The 22,335-nt window shown below is 47.4% G+C and overlaps 1 protein-coding gene across 2 annotated transcripts in view; it reads right to left on the minus strand.

The window, feature by feature from the left end:
* Window positions 1–22,050, minus strand: part of PAPLN (papilin, proteoglycan like sulfated glycoprotein) — a 67,780-nt gene extending 45,730 nt beyond the window's left edge. The window contains exon 1 of one of the 2 annotated variants that reach the window (XM_033146291.1): window positions 21,503–22,050. The gene's annotated coding sequence lies outside the window, so the exon portion shown is untranslated. The remainder of the gene's footprint in view (window positions 1–21,502) is intronic. The other variant, XM_033146298.1, reaches the window with a different exon arrangement.
* Window positions 22,051–22,335: the final 285 nt, after the last annotated feature.

Genomic DNA, 22,335 nt, shown 5'->3' on the forward strand with positions numbered 1-22,335 from the left:
GTTTCTGCTCACATGCTTGAAAAACTCAGGTGGACAGCCAAGGACAGTAAGGAGGAGGAACAGCAGATAGACCGAGGGGCTCCAGTGAGGCCCTCGCTAGGGTATAGGCCTTGGCACATGTCCTGGTTTTTACCTCACACTTCAATAAAATATTTTCAAAGCATCTTGCAACATGTGATTAAAGCAGCAAAAACACTCTTCAAGTCAGCTCCTCGAGAACCACCTAAAAGTCAGTGTAAAAATCATTAAAGGCATGAAGAGGAGGGAGAGAAAACCATTTTACCAAGCAGCCAAAGGTCATCAAGTGGACACCAGGCAAACTGATAAGGGGAGAATGTTCCATAGCTGAATCACCACCAAAAAGGCTCTTTTCTCATAAGAGACAATTTTTAAAAAGAAAAACAGCATAATAATCATTTACTTTATTTAATACTTTGAAATCTCTCCTTTCCTCTAAGGAGCTCAAGTGTACTTATTTCCTCTTCTTCTCCATTTTAACCCTGTGAGATTGGTTAGGCTGAGAATGAGCAACTTGAACCCTGGTCTCCCAGGTCATAGTATACCTGAAGGAGCATCTCCACCCCCATCGTTCTGTCTGGACACTGAGGTCCAGCTCCGAGGGCCTTCTGGTGGTTCCCTCACTGCGAGATGTGAGGTTACAGGGAACCAGGCAGAGAGCCTTCTCGGTGGCGGCACCCACCCTGTAGAACGCCCTCCCATCAGATGTCAAGGAAATAAACAACTATCTGACTTTTAGAAGACATCTGAAGGCAGCCCTATTTAGGGAAGTCTTTAATGTTTGATGTTTTATTCTGTTTTTAATCTGTTGGGAGCCATCCAGAGTGGCTGGGGAAACCCAGCCAGATGGGTGGGGTATAAATAATAATAATAATAATAATAATAATAATAATAATAATAATAATAACTACAACACTCTAGCCACACTGTCTCTTACAGAGTGGCATCTGTCCAAGTCATGCTCAGAACAAGCACATTGAAATCAATGGACGTGATTCACTTAGGTATGTTGAATTAAGTGGGTCTGCTGTGAATATGATTTACTCGGACACAACTCAAAGAATAAAAACAGCAGTGCAGAATTATCACACCAAAAGTAACAAATGGGATCATTGCAATGCTTGGACATCCCTTTCTGTGGAAAATGCAGCAAAATCAACAACATCATAAATAACAAATCCATTTAGTAAAGTTGCCTCCATTTAGGAAATTTACATGTCTGAGAGGTGCAAAAAGATGACGTGAGGGGGAAAGATAGATTGGAACTGCCTGTTTGTTACCTCTTGGCAGACCAGGACATTTAATTGATGAAAGATGTTAGAGATAAACAGATCACTGAGCAGAAGAGAGATCTGTATTTAAAATATACTGTGCTGGACTTCCGGCGGCGACGCCATTGCGGGTGGTCGTGGGCTGCTTCGGCTGCGAAGCGCCCAGTCCATCCCGGGGGTTTGGAGCCCCGCTACCGCAAAGCGGGGCTCCGGTGGGGTGCGGGAAGAGCGTCCCGCACCCTGGGCTCCCCGGCTGTGCCCGTTGTGGCTCCGAACCCTTCCCTCGCTCCCCCTGTAAAGGGGGAGTGGGGGTGAAGGGACGACGGAGCCGGGCTATAGGGGACATGCCCCAACCGGGATGTAAATGCGGCGGCAAAGCCTGTGATGAGCGTCTAAGTTCTACCTGTCTTTAGCGAAGTGAAAGAACCCGGTGGTCGTGAGTATTTGACTGACTTTGATTGACTTTTATATCTTTGGAACGATCCGGGGGGAAGAGGAAAGGGAGCCTGCCTTCCTCCCTTCGGGAAAGAAAGAAAATAACCAGTTTGAGTGACTGCTGCTACAATAATGGATACAAAGTATTTGGAATTTGGAAACTGAGACTGCTGAGATTTCCCTTTGGGGATTAAGTGGGCAGAAAATATCTCCTTTTAAAGTTTTGATCTTTACACTCTGGCTTCAGAAAAAATGGCGATGGGAAATTTGGACTGACGTGGGAAACAATTGAAACAAAGGAAGGAAGAGACAGGAACTGAAATTTGACACTCACCCTCTCCTCCAAAATGCTGGACTTTGTGTTTGAACTTGTTTTGAACTCTGGTCTAAAGGAGGAAGAAATGTTTGCTGTCTTGAGGCTGGAACTGCTTAATCGGAAATTGCAAGTCTTGAGTGGGATTATAAATAAAAAGAATTTACTTCCCACAGAGGAGGCTTTTCAAAAGTTTTACACAATGGAAGCAAACCTTGGCAAAGAGTTAGAAGGGGTACTTCAAGGATGGTCTGAAATGGCTGGGCGACTCCGGGAAAAGGAACCGTTTTCTGGGGGTGGCAGCCCCGGAACGGGAAAATTTACAATATCCAGACCCCGAGGTGGGAGCTCGGGGGCAAGGGACATGGAATTAAGATATCTACAAGAAGAAGAACTATGGTACAAAGAAACGGAGGAGCCTAGAAAAGATGTGATGTGTACCCTGAAACTCGATGCAAGGTCTGTTGTGAATACTGCCTGGATCTGTGGACACTTGGTAAAAGAAGACATCTCGAGGATTGGTTCCGGCGAAAGACAGAGAAAGACAATGGACAGAGGGGGGGTGGGATGAAGCACTAAATGTAAAACCCAAATGGTTTGCTATGGTATCTGAAACCGGAGAGTGAAGCTTGTTAAGAATAAGTCTATTTTGAATAAGTAAGGGGATATTGGATTTTAAGTTAAAGCAGCATGATAATGGACAGAAGAAATAAGTTTAGTTTTTATAAGAATATTCTGTTAAGATTTATGACATAATAGGATGACGAAGACAATTGTGTTATCTTTAATTTAAGTTAAATGTGATGGCCTGGGAGTCAGACTCTGATGCTGAACCTGAGGGATCCCAGCCTGCACAGGATTCCCCGCCTCCAGAACCAGCTGAGCCGGGGCCAGGGCTTGAGCCTGAAGGATCCCCACCTGTGCTGGATCCCCAGGTGCAGGCATCAGCAGAGTCTGCTCTGGCTCCTGATGGGAGGGAGGACCCATTGCCTGCAGGTGCTCCACTCCCAGCCTCTTCAGAGGAAGCTGAGGCATCCCCTGGGTCCAGTAACCCACCAGCCTCTCCTGAGCTACAGAGGCTCAGGGCAGAGAGGCGAAGGGAGTTAAGTGTCTGCAGGAGGAGTGCTCGCCTCCAGGCCCGGAGGAGAGGCGAGTCTCCAGAGGATCGGGGCGGCCCTAAGCATAGGGCCAGATAAAAGCCAGCCAGACCCAGCCCAAGTTGCGTGAGCAACATAGTTGCAAGCGTGTGCTCAACCTGCAACCTTGTGCCTGAACCTGCCTTGGACCTTGACCTGCTCCCTGTCGCGGGCCCTTCGCCCTGTACAGCCCACCCCCGGACGTTTTACGGTCTATGAGTGCTGCACCAACGACAAACAGTCCCCAGCTGCCCTTCAGACTACTGGCTGGATCCTGCTTACTTCATTCACCACAGACGAGGATATTGTGAACTAAAAAGATGTTTATTGCGTACAAAGCTTGTGGTTGCTGATAAATAAAAGGTTGTTCAATAAGCTTAAAACAGTTGTCCTATACCGGCCTAATACCTCTAAATATTACCGGCCTAATACCTCTAATAGTAAACTAAATATCAATAACAACGCGTTTCACAATCTCTTTATCCTCTCTGCTAACATCCACCTAAGACTCTAAACTCCCAGCTCTATCTCTTGACTCACACTGCTCAACTCCAACTCTAACTCCCCGCACTTAACTGCCTCACTGCCCACTGGGAGGGGTGTTTTATACCCAGGCTAAGCCCGCCCCTGAGGGTTCTAACTGTCAGAAAAAATTAACCCCTACCTGGCATTGGGCTAGTTCTCCACATACCTCCCTCCTTTTTAGGTTTGTATCAGAGGAGTTACTAGCCAAAGTATCCCTCTGATACAAACAACATTTTTAAACATTAACATAAACAATACATTTTATAACTCTTACCTATATTACCTATCTATAACATAAACAGTTACATCTTCAGTAAAAGTACATATGGTTGTGAACATTATATACATGCAATATTACATAGTACCAGTGACATGCAATATCGTTGTGGTGATGTCTTGTCTTCGGATCAGCCGTGGCTCCCTGGTTTTCGAGACAACGCATCAGCCACAATGTTCAGGGTTCCTTTTACTGATTTGATGGTGAAATCAAAGTCTTGCAAGATTAATGCCCACCTCATTAACTTGCTGTTGGTCTTCATGGATCGTAGCCAGATCAGCGGTGAGTGATCCGTACAAAGTTCAAATGTTCGTCCCCACAGATACGGCTTTAAACGTTGCAGAGCCCAGATGATGGCCAAACACTCTTTCTCGATCGTCGACAGATGTTTCTCCCGAGGCAACAACTTTTTGCTGAGGTAGACGACCGGATGTAGTTCGTCCTCAGCTCCCGGCTGGCATAACACAGCGCCAAGTCCATCATTAGACGCGTCAGTGTAGACCGTAAATGGCTTGCCAAAATCAGGTGTAGCTAGTATTGGTTGGGATATCAGTGCGTTCTTCAGCTTGTCAAAAGCAGTTTGACAGGCTGCTGTCCACGTGATGGGGTCTGTTATTTTTTTCCCTGTCAGACTAGACAAAGGAGCAGCTATTTCACTAAATTTGGGGATGAATTTACGATAATACCCCACCAGTCCCAAGAATGCCCTCACTTTCTTCTTGGTTGTGGGTTTCGGCCAGGTCGCGATGGCTTCTACTTTTGCAGATAAGGGTTTAATCTGCCCATCCCCAATCATATGACCCAAATATTTGATAGAACTGCCCCCAATGTGACATTTTGCCGCCTTGATGGTTAGGCCTGCCTCTTGGATTCTTTGTAGCACTATTTTTAAGTGCCCTTTATGCTCCTCCCAAGTTTTACTAAATATGGCGATATCGTCAAGATACGCAATTGTAAAGTCATATAACCCATTTAAAACTTTATCCATGAGGCGTTGGAAAGTGGCTGGTGCGTTTTTTAGACCGAACGCCATGACTGTAAATTCATATAAACCGATAGGACTTCTGAAAGCGGTCTTTTCCCTATCTTTTGGGTGCATTGGAATCTGATAGTATCCTTTTGTTAAGTCCAAACTAGATATGTATTTACAGCATCCAATTTTCTCGATTAAATTGTCGAGCCTAGGCATAGGATAGGCATCTGATTTTGTCACATGGTTAAGACGGCGAAAATCCAGACAAAATCTTATAGTTCCATCGGGCTTATCTAATAAAAGAACAGGGGCTGCCCATGCACTGCTCGAAGGAACAATAATGCCTGCTTTTAACATCTCCTGAACTTCCTCGGTTACAGTCTTTATATAATGGCCTGTAATCCTGTACGGAGCCAATGCAATGGGTTTGGCATCGCCCGTATCAATCTGATGCATTACCCCTTTAGCAATACCTGGTTTATTGCTGAACGTGGGTGCATAGTGTGTCAAAATTTGTTTTACATCTTCTTGTTGGGACTGCGTTAGTTGGGGGTCCAACTTAATGTCAGTTATTGGACAGGGTTTCTTCTCCCTTTCCCAACAAGGTATTGGCATGTCTTGGGGATCTTCTTTAATAGCAAATAATGACCACCCTTCTGCTTTATAATAAGGCTTTATCATGTTCACATGCACGACCCGCCTGCCTTCACCGTATTGAATTATATAGTTTACATCATTCATTTTTGAAATGATTTTAAAAGGACCTTCCCAGGTCAGTTGTAACTTATTCCCTTTTACTGGTCTGATTAATAAAATATCCTGTCCTGGCTCAAAAGATCTCACACGTGCCTTTTTGTCATACCAAACTTTCTGTTTGTGCTGAGCAACCTTGCAATGTTCTCCTGCCAGTTCTAGTGATCGTTTGAGAGTGTTTTGCAATTTAAATAGGTAATCAACTACATTCTCCGAATCTCCAACCGGCCGTCCTTCCCAATTAAATCTTAATAAATCTAGGGGACCCTTGACTTTTCTCCCAAACAATAATTCAAAGGGACTAAAACCCGTGCTTTCCTGGGGTATGGATCTATAAGCATATAATAAGGCTTGTATATTGTCATCCCAATCGTGAGGATGTTCCGTTACATATGCCCTCAGCATTCTTATCAGGCTTCCATTAAAACGTTCTGCCAAGCCGTTCGTCTGAGGGTGATAAGCGGTACTGGTGATATGTTTTATCCCACACCTCTCCCACAAACGCTGCATCAGTTTAGAGGTAAATGAGGCTCCAAGGTCTGTCACGATCTGTTCTGCAAACCCTAGCCGACACATATAACTTATTAGAGCTGAAGCCACTGTTTCAGTCTCTATGTTTCGTAATGGAATCGCTTCCGGATACCTAGTCGCAAAATCCACAATAGTCAATAAATAATGATGTCCCCTGCGACTGGCTTTTGGCAGTGGTCCAATAATATCTATTGCTAAGCGTTGGAAGGGTTGGGAAATTATAGGCAAGGGGCATAATTGTGCTTTCGTTTTATCTTGCCCATGTCCTTGTAATTGGCAAGTATGGCACGTTCGACAAAATAACTTTATTTGCTTGCCCATCCCAGGCCAAAAGAAATTTTGGGACACCCTTTGTTTGGTTCTGGTGATTCCCAAGTGACCTCCAAAGATACTGCCATGTGCATGTTGTATTATCTTGGTTCTGAATTCAGTAGGTACTATCAGTTGCCTGTGGATCTCATTACCCCCTCTATTAGGCTTTAAAAGAATCTCCCTGTATAGCAACCCATTGTTGACTATAAACCGCTCCGGGCTTTCAGGGGTTAATACTGTATTCACGGCTGTGGCTTGAAAATATTTCTGTAAATCTGTATCTAGTTTCTGCTTGGCTGCAAAACTAGCTGCTTGACTATTTGTAACTGGCATTATACTTGTATCTTGTGTCAGTTCAGCAATTGTATCAGGCCTTTCCTCCTGAGGTAACTGTCGCAGTTTTTGTGCCCTAGTTATTACAAATGCACTCTGTACATGGTCAAGTAAATCCCACCCGATTAACATTGGAGCGGGGATTTCTGGTGAAACTGCTACTTGCCATTTTCCAGACCATTGTTTATATGTCAGATTAACTAATGCGACTGGCAAGATTTCTGGCTGTTTTGATATTCCTTTTAAACCGATTGTTTTGTCTTTAATAAAGTCTTCTGGCTTTAATAAATCAGGATGTACAATACTAATCTGAGACCCTGTGTCTTTTAAGCCTTTATATTGTTTACCATTCACCCAAATTTCTTCTCCTGTTTTGTGTAATAGCATGTCATCTTGTTGAATTATATAGCACCTCACAACTTGGGCCACTGGTAACTCATCAGCCTCTGACTGGGCCTCGGTTGTCGTGGCAACCATGTTGGCAGTTGGCTCTGTCTCCACAGTTTGGACACAATATGTCTGCTTCTGAGGGATAGTATTTGCACTCCTAGTTCTGATTTCAGTTCTACAGTCCAGTTGTCTATGGCCTTTTTTCCCACATTGCCAACAGATTAATTCAGGCCTTTTACCCTCACTATATTTATTTACTTTTCCCTCAGTCCCCCCCGTTGTCATAGGCGTGTTATGGGGAACATTTGCATTGGCGGGAAAAATTTTCTTGGCAGTTTCTGTGGTAAACTTTGTGGGTTGTTGCATTCTCTTAAACTTATTTGTTTCCCACTGTTTGTCCTTATATTTTGGGGCATCATAAGCGTGTTCTCGGATTTCATTTATTTCATCTGCCAGATTAGCAGCTTCCAGGATGGTTTTAGGGCGTCTTTCTTTAATTAAATACTTCAGATGACTATTAATCGTGTCATAAAATTGTTCCAATGCGATCACCTCTTTTATTTTTGCCACAGAATCGGCACCCTCCTGTTCTAGCCACTTGTTTAAATAATTTGTAGTTTTAGCTCCTAATTGAGCAAATGTTTCCTCACGCACTTTTTTTATTGTTCTAAACTTTTGTCTCAGTTGTTCTGCAGTAATTCCGAATCTAACATAAACCAACTGTTTAAATGCTTCAAAATCTTTAGATTGATCAGATGGCATTTGAGAATAAATCTCTGTTAATGTTCCACTAATACGCGCTCTCAGTATTTGCATTTTCTCCTCATCTTTTACTTCAAAATCTTCGCAAGCCCTCTCAAAAGAAATGATAAACGCTTCAGGATCGTCTTTATCTTTGAAGTCAGGGAATCTTTTTAAATCCACCCTGCTAGGATTTTGTGTGGAACTATTGTTGTTGTTTCTATTTTCTACGGCTGATAATTCAAGTCTTTTCATTTCTAGTAAATATTCTCTTTCTTCCCGTTCTCTTTCTCTCTCAATAGCTAAGGTCATTTCTTTCTCTTTCAGTTTCATTTCTTTCTCTTGTAGTTCTCTTGCCTCTCTCTCTCTCTCTCTTTCAATATTTAATTCTCTCTCTTTTGCTTCAGCTTGTAATTTTAATTCTCTCTCTTTTGCTTCAGCTTGTAATTTTTTTTCTCTTTCCTCAGATTGCAATCTCATTTCTAATTCCTTCAGTTTATATTCTTGTTCTAGTTTCCATTTCTCAAATTCCTCTGAGGCTTTAAAACTAGTCCCCTCAGCAGGATTTTTGTTAACTGTTTCAGTACTGGTTTCCTCAATTTGGGAAACCCCATTTTCTTCTTCAGAGCTTTCTACTTGTGAGTCCCTAAGAGCTGTTTTAGTCTTTCTAGGTGGCATTTTCTATTTATTTGGTGGTATTATTTCTGTACTTAAATCAAGGATGTTTCAGTTAAACTATTTCTCCAGGCTTAGTTTCCACAGTTTAGGTCCAAAGTCACGCCTAAAGTTACCTCAGTGCACTTTGTCCAGCGTACTTTTCCGACCTCTCACTATAAACCTTTCTGCCTGAAATAGTTTCAAACGCAAAGTATCTTTGTAACTCTCTCACAATCTCACAGTCTTAGGCGCTATCACACCACACCCTAGGGCCAGGTAATTCCTCTCTGAATTCCCCTTCTCCCTTTCCAGGTGTATGCGATCCCCTTCCTGACTAGATTGTAGAGTCTCACAGAAGTTTGCTTAAATCCTCTTTAAGCCTCACACTTCACACAATGCGTCACCCTTAAATCCTTCTTGTACCTTGGCACTTCTTGCCAACACTTTGGATCTTTGATCTCAATGTGACCACCACTTTAAGACTATCTTTCGTCCCGACGCTGCCACCACTTTAATGTCGCGGGCCCTTCGCCCTGTACAGCCCACCCCCGGACGTTTTACGGTCTATGAGTGCTGCACCAACGACAAACAGTCCCCAGCTGCCCTTCAGACTACTGGCTGGATCCTGCTTACTTCATTCACCACAGACGAGGATATTGTGAACTAAAAAGATGTTTATTGCGTACAAAGCTTGTGGTTGCTGATAAATAAAAGGTTGTTCAATAAGCTTAAAACAGTTGTCCTATACCGGCCTAATACCTCTAAATATTACCGGCCTAATACCTCTAATAGTAAACTAAATATCAATAACAACGCGTTTCACAATCTCTTTATCCTCTCTGCTAACATCCACCTAAGACTCTAAACTCCCAGCTCTATCTCTTGACTCACACTGCTCAACTCCAACTCTAACTCCCCGCACTTAACTGCCTCACTGCCCACTGGGAGGGGTGTTTTATACCCAGGCTAAGCCCGCCCCTGAGGGTTCTAACTGTCAGAAAAAATTAACCCCTACCTGGCATTGGGCTAGTTCTCCACACTCCCTGCCTCGCTCCCCGCCGGACTGACCTCCTTTGGACCCCTAGACCCAGGACTGGACTTGGACCTCGCTTCATGGACAAACCCTTGGGGCCAGCACAGTTTGCTCACGCCACACCCGCACTCCCCCTTCGCTGGGGTGCGTTCGGGAGGAACTAATAGCCATGGCTGACCAGGCGGCTGCGCTGGTGGCATTGGCCCAGGAGAACCAGGCCTTGACCCACACCGTGCAGCAGCTAAGCAATGTGGTTACGGCGCTTCAGCAGCGTTTGGATGCCTTACCGGCTCCTGGGGCCGCCCCCCCAGCTCCTGGCAAGTACCCCGTGGCCCTGCCAGAGAAATTTGATGGGTCCCCAGCCAGCTTTCCCATGTTTCTCGCCCAGGCCAAGCTGTATATTCAGGGGCGAGCTCGGGATTTCCCCGACGACCGCACCAAGGTGCACTTCCTGATCAGCTTGCTGAAGGACCAGGCGGCCAAGTGGGCGTTGCCGCTGCTCCGGCAAGACTCCCCCTTGCTGACAGACTATACGGGGTTTTGCAATCTTCTGGAAACCACGTTTGCCAACCCTCAGAAGGGGAGTCAAGCCAATCGGGCAATTCGGCGGTTGAAACAGGGCAAGTCCACAGTGGCCATCTACGCCACAGAATTTCGGCTACTGGCGCAGGACTTGACCTGGAACGACTCTGCACTGCGGGACCAGTATCTCGAGGGACTTTCAGACGAGGTACTGGATCAGCTGGCCACGTTGGATCGCCCTGCCACTCTGGATGCCCTCATCCAACGGAGTCTGCAGATAGATGATCGGTTGGAGGACCGTCGCCAGGCCCGGGGCCGCCGGCACTCCGGGCTCCCAGCGCCGGTGCTTCCCTGCAGTTCCGTGGCCAGAGCTGAGTCATTGGAGGAGCCGATGCAGCTCGGGGCAGCGCGGCCTCGCCTCTCCCCCTCGGAAAAGACTCGGCGTCGGGAGGGGAACCTGTGTCTCTACTGCGGTGGGAGTGGACACTACGCCCGAACCTGCCCTGAGAAACGCCAGCCGCAGGTGAAACGGCCAACCCCAGTAGCCGATGGCCCAGGCTACCTGGGGCCCCAAGCATCGCATGATGGGCCCTCACCAGTGGAATTGCAACACCTCATGATACCGGTGCGTCTATACCCCCCCGGTGGGCCCTGGATTCTCACCCACGCTCTGGTGGATTCGGGGGCAACCCGCTCCTATATGGACTCTGCCTTCGCCACTCAGCATCAGGTGCCGCTTCAGAACAAGCCGGAACCAGTACAGGTGGAGGCAATTGACGGACGGCTCCTACGCTCGGGCGCGGTTACTCGGGAGACCCAGCCCTTGGTCCTGTGCTACCAGCAGCACCGGGAGGTGCGAACCCTGGACATTGCCACCATGCCCCGGTTTCCCCTGGTGCTTGGGATGGACTGGCTGGAGTCGCACAATGTTCAGATCGACTGGGTCAATCGGACTGTACGCTTCCCAGACCCGGGTTCCCATGCTCAGTCCGAGTTAGTAGCAGCTGCCCCCATGGGGCAGGCTGTGTCAACGCTCCCTGCCGTGTACCAGGACTATTTAGACGTGTTCGAGGAACAGGGAGCAGACCAGCTGCCACCTCATCGGTCCTTCGACTGCGGCATAGACCTCCAGCCTGGGGCGCCCCTGCCTGTAAGCCGCCTATATTCTCTTTCGGAGCCAGAGCGTGAAGCCTTGCAGGACTTCCTTCGCAAGAACCTGGAACGCGGGTTCATTAGGCCCTCTACCTCACCCACTGCCGCTCCTGTACTCTTCGTTAAGAAGAAGTGTGGGGAGCTTCGCCTCTGCCATGACTACCGGGCCCTGAACAAGATCACCATCCCAGACCGGTACCCCTTGCCCCTTATTGCAGAATTGCTGGAGCGGGTGCAGGGGGCGCAGATGTTCACCAAACTGGACCTCCGAGGGGCCTACAACTTGATTCGGATCCGTGCCGGGGACGAGTGGAAGACGGCATTCGGGACCCGGTATGGGCAGTTTGAATACCTGGTTATGCCGTTCGGATTATGCAACGCACCCGCCGTGTTTCAACGGTACATCAACCACGTGTTCCAGGACTTGCTAGACAAATACGTGGTGGTGTACCTAGATGATATTCTGATTTATTCCCGTGACCCAGCCCGTCACGAGAGTCATGTTCGGTCCGTGTTGCAGCGCTTGCGGGAGCACCGCCTGTATGCCAAGCTCAGCAAGTGCGAGTTCCACCAGCGGTCAGTGGACTTCCTTGGACACCGACTCTCCCCTGACGGGGTGCAGATGGACCCTGGGAAGGTGGCTGCGGTTCGAGAGTGGGCAGCGCCCCGGAACCGCAAGGACTTACAGCGGTTCCTAGGGTTCGCCAACTATTACCGGACCTTCATTGCAGATTATGCTCATCGCACCACCCCATTAACCCGACTGCTGCGCCCCAAGACACCCTTCTCCTGGGATGAGGAGGCTGAAGTGGCATTTCAGGGGTTGAAAGCCTGTTTCCAGAGGGCGCCGATTTTACAGCATCCTGATCCCTATCGTCCCTTCGTGGTGGAGACTGATGCCTCCAGTACGGCTCTCGGTGCCATCCTGTCTCAGCAACACGGACCCGATGCGCCGCTGTTACCCTGCGCCTACTACTCCCGGCAGCTCCTTCCGGCGGAGCGTAACTATACCGTGTGGGAGCGGGAACTACTGGCCATCAAGGTGGCCTTTGAGGTCTGGCGCCATCATCTTGAGGGGGCACGACACCCGGTGGAAGTGAGAACGGACCACCGGAATCTGGAGTACCTCCAGACCACCCGCAAGTTGAACCAAAGGCAGATCCGGTGGGCGCTGTTTTTCTCCCGGTTCCAGTTCCGGATCCGCTACATCCCTAGCTCCCAAAACCGGAAAGCGGATGCCCTGTCCCGGAAACCCGAGGACGTCGCAGACACTGTACAGCAGGCAGTACCGACGACTATCTTACCACCAGCCACATTCCTGGCCACTCAGGAGGCCAAGCCACTGCAGGCTCGGGTGCGAGAACAGCAACGGGTCGACGCTTGGGCTCAGGAACGGCTCCGGGAACTGTCTGACGGGTCATGCCCTCGATATCCAGGGCTGGCCCTGCACCAGGGCCTACTGCTGCACCAGGGTCGTCTATACATCCCACCAGGACCATTGCGGGCTGAGGTTCTCCAGATGTCCCACGATGCCCCAGCAGCAGGGCACTTTGGGCGGTACCGGACCACTCATCTGGTAAGCCGGGAGTTCTGGTGGCCCCGCCTGAAGGCTGATGTGGCACGCTATGTTGCTGGTTGCGATGTCTGCCGGCGGGCCAAGGGTCCTACTGGGCGACCCCCCGGTCTGCTCCAGCCATTACCAGTCCCACCACGTCCCTGGCACACGGTCTCACTGGACTTTGTGGTAGACTTGCCCCCATCTCGTCACTGTACCTGCCTCCTGGTTTTCACGGACCATTTCACTAAGATGGTGCACTGTGCCCCCTGCCCGTCCATACCCACAGCTAAGGAGACGGCTCAACTGTACATGCAGCACATCTTCCGCCTGCATGGCCTTCCCGAGCGTGTGGTTTCTGACCGCGGCGTCCAGTTCACATCCCACTTCTGGCGAGCCCTGCACCAGACCCTTGGGACGGAGGTCTGTCTATCTTCGGCCCACCACCCGCAGACCGATGGCCAGACGGAACGGGCAAATGCGGTGCTGGAGCAGTACCTCCGGTGTTACTGCAGCTTCCAGCAGGATGACTGGGTCGATCACTTGCCATTGGCGGAGTTCGCCTACAACAATGCAGTGAACGCCTCCACCCAGCAGACCCCGTTCCAGGCCTCCTACGGCTACCATCCACGTTTGTTCCCGGACGTGCTGCCAGCTTCCGCGGTCCCCGCAGTGACAGACTGGCTTCAGGAGCTTCAGTCCCAGCAACAATTATTGATGGAGCAACTGCGCCAGGCCAAGGACGCATACAAGGCCCAAGCTGACCGACATCGTCAGGAGGGGCCAGAACTCCATGTTGGCGATCGGGTGTGGCTCTCTACCCGTCACCTGCATCCTTCTCGGCCCTCACGAAAGCTGGATGCACGGTTTGCCGGCCCATTCACCATCACTGCGCAGGTGTCACCGGTGGCGTTTCGCCTCCAGTTACCTCCATCACTCAAGGTTCACCCAGTATTCCACCGGTCCCTACTTAGTCCAGTCGCCCCGCCCGACGAGTTCCACCCAGACAATCCACGACCGCAGCCAGTTTTGGTTGAGGGGGAGCCTGAGTACGAGGTGGAGCGCATTCTCGACTCACGATACCGCAGGGGGAAGCTCCAATACCTCATCGACTGGAAGGGGTATGGGCCTGAGGATCGTTCATGGGAACCAGTGGAAAACGTCCACGCACCTGCCTGCCTCCGTGATTTCCATGCAGCTTACCCCAGCAAGCCTGGTCCGGCCCCTCAGTTGAGGGGGAGGCCTGGGAGGGGGGATGGTGTGATGGCCTGGGAGTCAGACTCTGATGCTGAACCTGAGGGATCCCAGCCTGCACAGGATTCCCCGCCTCCAGAACCAGCTGAGCCGGGGCCAGGGCTTGAGCCTGAAGGATCCCCACCTGTGCTGGATCCCCAGGTGCAGGCATCAGCAGAGTCTGCTCTGGCTCCTGATGGGAGGGAGGACCCATTGCCTGCAGGTGCTCCACTCCCAGCCTCTTCAGAGGAAGCTGAGGCATCCCCTGGGTCCAGTAACCCACCAGCCTCTCCTGAGCTACAGAGGCTCAGGGCAGAGAGGCGAAGGGAGTTAAGTGTCTGCAGGAGGAGTGCTCGCCTCCAGGCCCGGAGGAGAGGCGAGTCTCCAGAGGATCGGGGCGGCCCTAAGCATAGGGCCAGATAAAAGCCAGCCAGACCCAGCCCAAGTTGCGTGAGCAACATAGTTGCAAGCGTGTGCTCAACCTGCAACCTTGTGCCTGAACCTGCCTTGGACCTTGACCTGCTCCCTGCCTCGCTCCCCGCCGGACTGACCTCCTTTGGACCCCTAGACCCAGGACTGGACTTGGACCTCGCTTCATGGACAAACCCTTGGGGCCAGCACATTAAATTTTTTTTATATAGAGAAAAGGTGTTAAGAAAGTAAAATATGGATTTAAAACCGAAGGTGAAAAAGCAGGGGGAGTCAAACGTCAAGATTCGGAAATAGAATTTTTTTTTTTGTTAGGTATATAAATAAGAAGAAGAATCCTGGCATTATGTGTATTTGTAATTGTTTTGTATTTGTAGGTGTGGTTCTGGGTTTGTGTTGTATTATGAAAATGCTAATAAATTCTTCTATATATATACTGTGCTGAAACAGCAGGCCACGGTCCAGTGGCCACTGCTGCGCTGGAGCGCCAGAGGTAAGGCAGTGCTTGGTGTGCAGAGGAGGCGAGCTCTGGAGCTCTGGTGCAGCAGTGGCCACTCACCACTGGAAGCCATGTGTGAGAGCTGAGTGTAGGATGGGGACCAAAGGTGGGCAAACTATCCCAGAAGGAGCACAACGTGTTCCCTCACCAAAGGTACTACCCCTTCTCTAGCACTCCACAACAATTGTAATAAAAATATATCCCTCATACTCATATGAAGCTTCCCTATACTAAGTTGGTCCATTTCAACCATCTAGCTCAGTATTGTTGACAATGACAGACAGTGGTTTCCCAGGGTTTCAGATGTGGACCTGTCTCAGTCCTACCTGGAGATGAACTCAGGACTTTCACTGGGCAAAACATGTGGCTGTAGCATGGAGTTACAACCCTTCTCCCTATGTCAAGTCTGAACTGTGAAGAAACAGTGATTCATGAAGGTGCCAAGATAGCAAGGATGTAGGCTGAAACATCCTGGAATTCCTTGTGTAGCCAGGTGCTTGTCTCTCAAGATAACAGGCCAGAGGAAATTCTAGATCTTGGTTACAACACATTTTGGAAAACCCTGCCATTAATTAATGAAGAGAAGATTATCTCAACATGACTGTATGCTTTGAGTTTATAATCTATTTATGTTAATATCATAATGGTGCCTTAATGCTGAATGTTAAGGCTTCAAGTAAGCAGAGATGTCGGATAGTATTTAAAACATGTCATCAAGACTGCAACTCCTGGGGCAGGACAGCTATCAAGCCAGGAATTAAAGTGTACAGAGAGCTGAAAACTAGGTCTTCCCTGATGCAGCATCTGTCTCTGGGATATTGTCAGAGTCACTCCCCAGTTGGGAGATTTCACAGCTGCTGCAAAACGTCCTTGGTTATTTGGTGCTAAGTCACCTCTTGCATCTGGACAGAGGTGCATGTGACTAGGGTGGTTGGTGGTGGTAATAGAGGAAATAATCTAATTTTCTCATGCTGTGCTATAGCGCAGCAGATCATTATATAACATAAACATTTTATAATCCACAAAGCAGGAACTGTGGCAGTGGATCAATGCATAAATATTGTTCTCTGTCACTTAATTTTCACATGGTAAAGAAGTGCTATAATCCATTTCTGCTGAGCCCCCGTGGTTGTAAAATCCTTGGGTGAATAAGGACCTTTTTTTTTTTTTTTGCTTATACAATTCTGGAAGGAATTGTGTGCACTCATGGTGTTTATTATTTATTAATGAAAATTATGTATTGGACCCAAATAGCCATTTCTGGGCCTGCACAGAATAGCTCCTTCCTATCCCCCTTTCTACTGCAACCCCTTGCACACATACAGACACATCTCTGAACAGCTGCTCCTGGAGGTCAGGTGATCCTCCAAAGCAGGATGCAAGACAGTGCCAAGGATGGAGGTCAGTAAGAACAACCATCAACCTCTGATCCCGGAAGCTGAACCAATATCCACTCATGTACATGGTGCTTGGATCCTGGCTTCCTTTGGCACTTCTTCCATAATTCCATATTAGCTACTCAATGAGACCCTGGAGGGATAAATATCTCCCCCCACACAACAGAAGAGTTGGCCCTGCTTCTCAACTAGTTTGGATGTTTAGATATAGTAAGGAGATTCCAAGCAAAGCATATTTCTAATATGTGTGGTGGATTTCATACCAGTAGTTAGAGTAGAAGGAGGGAACCTTTTCTGCTTCCTGTGGGTAAATTTTGACACTCAAAAACCCTTGTGTGGGATTTCACCTGGCTTTCAGGTGCTTGGGAACCACAGCACAAGGGGAGTTCCTAGCCTTACGCTTTCAGAAGTGGTGAGCACAGGGCTGACAAAGCATTTCTTTCTCCACTCCACACCAGCTGATTGGGGAGCGAGGAGGGAGGCTGTATTTTGCAAGCGTCAACTGCAAAAGGAACTTGAAGCGTCAGACCTAGGACCAGGGTCCAAATCTTCACTCAGTTAAGATGCTCAATGGATGATCTTGGGCCACTCAATGTCTCTCAGCATAGCCTACTTCACAGGCAAAATTGGGGAAGGGGGAGAGAACCATGTTCACAGCATTTAGCTACGTGGAGCAAGGGTAGGATATATGTACACATAAGGAAGTTTTTCACAGAAGAACATCAGCCTATAAGATTATGTTAGATTTAACTCTAACATAGAGATAATAGTAATAGTGAGGAAAAGAAGTACCTAATTCTGTATACTTGCAAGTCCAGACACTATTCCCCCAGCCATTAACACATACAATTTCAGGGGTGTGTGCATTTGTGTGATCTCTCTTGGCACTGCAGCACATGAAAGGAAGCACGTGAGGGAGGGACTGACTGTGCGATCAGAACAAAATAACTGTGTTGTTGGAAATAAAACCCGTTTTCCCCTGCAAGTAATAATTACTGTCTTTTCACCACAGCATTAACAAAACTAGGATTCATTTCTCTTTGGAATTCATGCAGAAAGAAACAAACAAGTAGTGGCAGTATTCTTCCATACAAGGTAATTTTTCTCTGCACGGAGACTGTGTTTTTTTGAACAAGTTAACAGACATAAACGTAAATGGGTGTGTTCACATACAATAAGAACTGTGAAGTTAAAGCTTCAGTGTATATCTTCCTATATACATAAAAAGTGAGGTTGTCACCACACAGCCCCCATTGCGAGGATTTGAAGTGCCTCATCACAATCCTGGATTTGCACAAGGGAGCAAAAGTGAAGGCAGGCTGCACAACAGTAGCCATGGCATGCAAGCAAGAAGGGCAATGGAAGAAGTCTGAGTAAAGCAAGGATGGAGGGAACAGAGAGGGAAATGGCAATTTTAAAAAATGAAAGAGGTTTGAGAAAAGTACCTTCATGCAACTGAATATCTTAGGGCTCTGCATTCTTTAACTCTCTCACAAGGCAGCTGGTTAAAAAAAACAGCAACAACTACAACTAACAATCACTCCTTACGTACTTTACTCAAGTTTCTGCCATTCTTTTAGATCACAATATTCATCTCCACCTTTTGGTGTTTGAGCACAGCAATAAGTAAGAAACTCTGAAAGGCAGGGGGGGAATGGCTGTTTTAAATTTATCCCTATTCCATTCCTCAGCTGCTTCATGTGACAGAGATTCAGGATGTGGAGCCCTCAAATATTCTACAGTTCCTTCTTACCATATCCATCAACTGAGTTGAAGCTTACAGACTTGTTTTTAAGACTCCATCCGCCTTGAAAGATACAGTAATATATATCAGCATTGGGTGTGAGCACAAAGGGAGCTACACAATAGGAGGGGGAGAGAGAGAGAGAGGTATGGAAATAGGGTGATCTGTGCACAAGGCAGAGTTGAGAAAGGTAACAAGGTGGGTGGAGGAAAAAATGGGAGTGAAGGTGAAAATGGGAGTACAAAGGGGGGGAGTAGGAGGCATGGGCATGGCATTGCAAATGAAAGCAGGGGCATGAAAGGGTCTGAAGAAAATGAGGGGGTGGTGGCTTTATAACTGGGCAGAAGCTGAAAAAAGTTCTTAGTACACTTGTTGCAGTGTGGGGGAAGGAAAATACAAGAGATTACCAGGGGGGTGGTCTGTGCACGGGGAGGGCTTTCACAAAAGGAGGGGGGAAGCAGGAAGCATGGGTATGGGGGAGAAGGTTAAAACAAGGGTGCAAAGTGGGGCTGCAGAATAGAAGAGAGAAGCGGTTTCAGAAATGGGATACAGAAGGCAGTGGCGGAGCTCCCCAGAGGCCGATCTCGGTGCGGTGCGGCGATCCTCCCCGGGGCTGGGGAGCGCTGAATGTCACCTCCCCTTCAGGCTGAAGGGGGTGACATTTGGTGCCCCCCGCAACTCCCAAGCCTACAGCAAGCCGGGGGAAGGGACAGCTGCAGCAGCTGCTTTGCCGCTTGCCACTTTGCCGCTCACTGGGCTTGGGGGAGTTGTGGGCAGGGGGCTATGCCGAATGTCACCCCCCTTCAGGATGACACACGGGTCAGCCCACACCCTCACCCTCCACCCCTGTCAGAAGGTGAAAAGGGAGCTTAGTAGTTGCATGGGGTGGGAAGGGGAAGCGCTAGGGGGTTAATATGGGGGGAATGGCAGCGGGATTGGTGTATGATCACCTTTCATGATATTCCTTTAATGTAGAACTATTAGATGTTCAAACACTTGTAGCACAAGTGAATGATCAGTGATCATGGTAGCTTGCTCCATCCCTAACATCCACATACTGCACCGGATATTAGATTTCCCTGGGAGCCTGTGTATGCAGATACCAATTGATTCATGCTCCAACCTCAGAATCTATTCACTCCATTTTGTGGTGCACAGATTGTACTGGCTGGGACCTACAGGCATGCACCCCCCCCATACATGCAAGCCCCTATGGAAACTTGATGTGCAACACAGGGACATCAAAAGGTGTGGCAAGTCAATGCTGTACGAACTTCGTCTCTGTATATTGGAGTGAACAGGCAGCTTCCACTGTTCACTTGAAGAACGGCATATGTCTCCATAGATATGTCAGGCACCTGGTTGACAAGGGTCTAGCTGCAAGGGGGTGCACTGTCTGGCCAATGCTCTTTCTTAATGACATGGGGCAAAAGGTTTGTCAGCAGATAAGGGACTGCATGAGAATAAGCATCTGCTGATATGATGAGGCCAGTGTATGGAACTTAACTGTGGATGACATTAGTAGGGCACATGGACATGAGCATAAAGAGAAGGCTTGAAGAACATCGTCCATGAGGAAGTGGAACCAAGTAAAGGGGGTAGAAGTGGCTTAAGTTGTTGCTTAAGGTCTAAAAATAATTGTAGTCACAGGACATAGTTACTGAACATTGGGGAACTAATTGATTAGGATGCCTACATTATTATTACTATATTGCTCTGAAGAAGTGTGCATGCACACGAAAGCTCATACCAAAAACAAACTTAGTTGGTCTCTAAGGTGCTACTGGAAGGAATTTTTTATTTTATTTTGCTTTGACTATGGCAGACCAATACGGCTACCTACCTGTTTGATATCTGTTCAGCGTGACTGGCATCAGCTCAACAATCACAACCCCCTCCCACAGCAACATATATATATATATATATATATATATATATATATATATATATATATATATATATATATATAGTATTTTGAGCTAGAGATGCCACAGAATAAACATGGGATCTTCCTCGTGTTGAGTGCATGCTCTGAAAGCCTTAGGGTGATCCCTCCCTGAAGAAGCTCTCACTAACACTAACCCAGCACTGCCTCTTCATGCTGGAGAAAAGCTACACCTGTTGAATTTCTACCTCTCTCTGGCAGCTGTTAAATAAACTGAACCATTTTCTAATAACAGTTACAGGTAGGTAGCCGTTCTTGGTATCTGAAGAAGTGTGCATGCACACGAAAGCTCATACCGAGAACAAACTTAGTTGGTCTCTAGGGTTCCACTGGAAGGAATTTTTTATTTTTTATTTTATTTCATTTTCTAATAGTCAGATTTATTGCACTCTGATTAATACCCTGGAATTTTTGATCTGCTCTTAAAAGGAGGCTGTCCCAACAAGTCTGTTGATTTTTACGTGGAGAAAACCGCATAAGAAATGCCTGATCCTGCAAACCTTTCCCCACACAAAGTATTTTTTTAAAAAAAGTAAGAAAGAAATTCCCAAGAAATCCTGCCTACAGGATCAAGCAAGTATTTGAAACAGCTCCAGAAAATCTGTGGAATTGTTCACACAACCATTTTAGCATGTAGCAGCATGATTGTTTAATCAGCCCATGCCAGCCACCACGGTTTGTGCCAATTGTATAATGCCACCCACTGCTGTCCACCTTCTGCTGAGCTTAGCTTATTTCACCATTGGCACTGAAGCATAACTGCACATTTTCATGGGACTGCAGTCTGGCTCACGGACAGCCACTGTTGCTTTTTGAAGCAGCCAAGCATATACACAGCAGTGATAGTTAAACAGAGGCGTGTGTAGAAACCAATTGATTTTGTGCTACAATAGTTCCAAAACTTGGAACTTACTTTCTGACATATAAATAAAAGCACTCTTATCACCTTTCCTGCACATGCAAGATCTGTTAAATGTATACACTGCCTTCTCAGCTCGAAACTGGGAAGATTATCCAAAGGCAGACAATCCAAGTACCGGTATATATGAAGCTCAAATTCTACCCGCCTCCCACATGGGAATGTCATCTTAGCTATTTGATAATATTTGAATTACTGAAGCTATGGGTGGATTAACATTAATTTAATATGTGAGACTGCTTTCTTACTGCCAGGAAATCTGATGTTTATAATAACAAGGCTCACATTAAGTCATTTCTTCCCTGTCACTTTTACAAAACTTCTTCATTATTCCGATAAAAAAAGCCCCAAAGCCAGATACTACATGGACAAAGAGCCAAACAGTCAGTAATCCAAAACGAAGACTTACCTGTGGCTGGGTGTCTCTGCTCACAGATGACTGCAAGAGGCAGCAATGCTACCTTAGATCACCACCACTCAAGTCCTCAGTCTTCCAGCTCAATCAGTGGCTCTTTAACACCACCTCTCTCCTCTAGCTTCTGTTTGGTTACTAATCCTTTACTGCACAGGAAAAGGAGAGTTGGGTTTCATTTAACCCCTTCCGCTGCAAAAGTTCCTCCACAGCTTTCCTGTTTTGCTTTCAGAAGCTGAAGTTGTAACCATGCACACATGGAAGGGACAGACTTTGAATGATCTCCAGCTCTTTAACCTGAGTGTCTTTGAACAAAAAGCAACAACACGCAATCTGTCGTTGGCTGCACAAGTCATTTCCAGGGCGGGGCCTTTCTCAACTAAGTTTTTATTTTAGCCACAGGCAGCACATCAAAAGGCAAGAGAGAGAGATTATTGGAACGATCTATAATTGCAGCTGTTGTTTCTCATTTCCATTAAAGTCCTGGAGTTTAAACAGTGAGATTTTTGCAAATCGCATTTCCTTTGCAACCTGAAAACAGGCCTACACCAAAGTCCACCTTTGAACTTTTCCCCTCCTGCCCTTTGAAGACGGGAACATCAATCCCAAATCTTGTGCAGGGCTGGATCCATCTTCACAATGCAGTGATTCAGTGCATCTCAGAAGTCTGGAAAAAGTGCAGAAGCACCAAGATACGAATCTGTGCTTGAGGAATTTGTTCCTACTTTAATCTTCATTTCACAATAAGAATCCTCAGGAAAAGCCAACTGGAAAATAACTATGGCATTGAGCTGTGCGCGCACACACAAAAAGCTGGTGGGAGAAATGCT

This window comes from Lacerta agilis, chromosome 1 (assembly GCF_009819535.1).
Source record: "Lacerta agilis isolate rLacAgi1 chromosome 1, rLacAgi1.pri, whole genome shotgun sequence".
Taxonomy (NCBI): Eukaryota; Metazoa; Chordata; class Lepidosauria; order Squamata; family Lacertidae; genus Lacerta; species Lacerta agilis.